Source organism: Crocodylus porosus, unplaced genomic scaffold (genome assembly GCF_001723895.1).
Source record: "Crocodylus porosus isolate Cpor-Errol unplaced genomic scaffold, CroPor_comp1, whole genome shotgun sequence".
NCBI classification, from domain to species: Eukaryota; Metazoa; Chordata; order Crocodylia; family Crocodylidae; genus Crocodylus; species Crocodylus porosus.
Genome location: NW_017728886.1, coordinates 239,080,043 through 239,083,633, shown reverse-complemented (window position 1 = coordinate 239,083,633; position 3,591 = coordinate 239,080,043).

Below are 3,591 nucleotides of genomic sequence, written 5' to 3'. Positions count from 1 at the left end.
TGAGATGCATCTGTGGATGCATGACAAGGTGCGGTTGGCCTTCCTGACTGCGTCCTCACACTGCTGGCCCATGTTCATCTTGGAGTCAATGATGACTCCAAGATCCTTTTTCGCCTCTGTACTGACAAGAATGAAGTTCCCCAACCTGTAGGTATGGTGCCGGTTGTTCTTCCCCAGGTGCATCACTTTGCACTTGTCTGTGTTGAATCCCATCCTATTTTCATCTGCCCGCCCTTGTAACTTGTCTAGGTCCGATTGTCACTCTGTGCTGGACTCTTTCCAAACTGTCCACATCCTTCTTGAACCACAGGCACCAAAACTGGGCACACTATTCCAGGTGAGGCCTCACCAGTGCTGAACAGAGTAGAAGAATCACTTCCCTTCATTTGTAAGTGGCATTCCTGTTAATACAGCCCAGAAGGCTGTTGGCTATTTTTGCATCGAGCAAACTATTGGCTTATATTCAGCTTATGGTCTACTGTTACTCCCAGGTCCTTCTCTGTACTACTGCAGCCTGGCTAGTCATTCCCCAGTCTGTATTTGTGCGTCTAATTATTCCAATTATTCTAAGTCCCAAGTGCCAGCCTTTGCACCATTCCTTGCTGAATCTCATCTGATTGACTGCAGACCACTTCTCCAGTCTGTCCAGGTCATTCTGGACCCTAGCTCTGCCCTCCAGAGTGTCTGTAACTCTGCCTAACTTGGTGTCATCTGCAGATCTCCTAAATGTGCACTAAAACCCCTCATTCAAATAATTTAATGAAGATGTTAAACAGTACCAGACCCAGGGCCCATGGAGACCACCCCTTGATACCTCCTCCCAACTAGGCACTGAGCCATTGATGACTACTTGTTATGCATGATGATCCAACCAGTTATGTATTCACATTACTTTACTGTCATCTGGTCTGTATTTCTTCAGTTTGTTAAAGAGAATGTTGGAGGAGACAGGGTTAAAATTCTTGCTACAATCAAGGTATATCACTTCCACTGGTTTCCCCCCATCCACAGAGTCAGTCACCTGATCAAGAAGGAAATCAGCATGGTCAGGCATGCTGGCTGCTGTTGATCATCTTGTTCTCTAGGTGCTTCACAATAGAGTCCTTGAGGACCTACCCCATGGTCTTTCCAGGTATTAGTCAGGTTGACTGGTCTGTCATTCCCCAGATTCTCCTTCTTTCTTTTTTTACTGATGGGCACTATATTTGCCCTTTTCCAGTCATCTGGGCCCTCATCCAAACTCCATGAGTTCTCAAAGAGTAGCTAATATCCCTGAATGACCTCAACCAGTTCCTTCAGTATCTGTGCATTCTCTGCAGCCCTGATGACTTGAAAGCATCTAGCTTTTCTAAGTTCTTTCATGGATTTCATAGACATTAGGGCAGGAAGGGACCTCAGGAGATCATCCAGTCCATGCCCCTGCCCCAGGGGCAGGAAGTCAGATGGGGTCAAAGGATCACAGCAAGATAAACATCCAAATGTCTCTTAAGGAGTCCAGAGTAGGTGCTTGCACTAACTCTGGTGGCAGTCTGTTCCAGGCCTTGGGGAGCTCAGACAGTAAAGAAGTTCATCCTTATGTCCAGCCTGAAACAGTCTTGGAGGAGTTTGTGACCATTTGACCTTGTCATCCCTTGGGGAACTCTGGTGAACAGGCATTCCCCCAGATTCTGATGTACACACCTTATATACTCACAGGCAGCCACCAGGTCCCTCCTGAGCCTGCACATTTCCAGGCTGAAGAGTCCCATAGCTCTCAGCCTCTCATCATAAGGCCTGTTCTCCTGCCCTCTGATCATGTGCGTGGCTCTCCTCTGGACTCTCTCAAGCTTATTGACATCTGTTTTAAATTGTGGAGCCCAGAATTGGATGCAGTACTCCAGCTGTGGCCTCACCAAGGCTGAGTACATTGGGAAGATAACATGCTGGGATTTGCTTGAGAAGCATCTATGGATTCAAGCCAGAATTTTGCTTGCTTTACCAGCTGGAACATCACATAGGTGGCTCATATTGATCTTGTGGTCAGTCATGACCCCTAAGTCCCTTTCAGCCATGGTGCTAGCAAGCATAGTACTGCCAAGCCTATAAGCATGCTGCGGGTTTTCTTCCCACGGTGGAGTACCTAGCATTTTTCAGTGTTGAACCCCATCAGGTTTTTACCCACTCGTTTTCTGACCCTGTCAAAGTTGGCCTGGATCACCATCCTGTCCTTGGGAGTGGACGCTTTACCTCAAAGTTTGGTGTCATCAGCGAACGTGGCCAGTCCACTTCTGATACCAACGTCCATATCATTAATGAAGATGTTAAAGAGTATAGGCCCAAAGAGAGAGGCTTGGGGGACGCCACTGGTCACGATGCACCACAATGATTGACTTCCATCAACTATCACTCTCTGGGTCTGACCTCAAAACCAATTCTCTAGCCAGCGGACTGTGATGTAGCCGAGGCTGCAATTGGCCAGTTTTTCTATAAGACGATTATGGGATACCAGATAGGAAGCTTTTTTAAACTTGAGATATATGATGTCTCTTTTCCCTTGTCCAGGTGATATGTCACCTGGTTGTAGAAGGAGATGAGATTGGTCAGGCAAGATCTACCTGCAACAAACCCATGCTGGCTATTCCTCAAGAAGTTGCCTTCAGCCAGTCTGTCAAGAATGGTCTCTTTGATGATTTTCTCCAAGATCTTCCCAGGGATGGAGGTCAGGCCGATGGGCCTGTAGTTTCCTGGATCTACTTTCCTCCCTTTCTTGAATATAGGCACCACATTGGCCTTCTTCCAATCTTCAGGCACTTTGCCCGAGCGCCATGAGTTCTTGAAGATCCATGCCAGTGGCTGAGTTATGATGCCTGCCAGCTCCTTAAGGCCAGCTGACTTGAAGCCAATTTATGCCAATTGATGCCAATTTATGTCCCAGTCGCCTGTGGAGGGTTTGGGATTGAGTATGGTTGGGGGTAGAAAGCTAAGAAAGTTTTAATGACTTCACAGAAACACTACTACACATAGTAACAAGACAAACAATGACAGATGAGAACAATTCACGTCTGCAACTTATCGGCAGTCCCCTCTGATGCCTGTTGTACAGCAAGTTTCTTTTTCCACAAAGTTCAGCGAAGTCAGGCGTCCCTGATCAGTGTTGTCCGAGAGGTGTTGGGAAGGACCCTGGAATTCAGTCCTTGGGCTCCTTGAGGTCCACGGGCCCACTGATCTAGGCCTTTGATAAGGTCATTTTAACTGCGCCACAGGGCCTTACTACTTCTAGGCTTTGCTAAATTTACTAGGCCTTACTTTATACAAGGCCTTACTATGTCTTAAACTTTAATTAGGCTCTTAGCAACAACATATAGCTTAATATCTAAACAAATGCAGAAAAACACTTGGTCTAATCTTCATAGAGCCTTCAGCAAGCACCTTTATCACACAGGCATACTTTTCAGCTGTCACAGGTTGTCAGTTGACCCATATAGTTTAGCAAGGGTGTTACCAGATTTGCCCGCTACTTTGGGGTGTGCTCATTTATTAGGGCTAGGGTCTTGGTAATTCTATCAATGTGCTGCTTGTGTTACTTGTGTTTCTATACAGAGCTGTATCTCT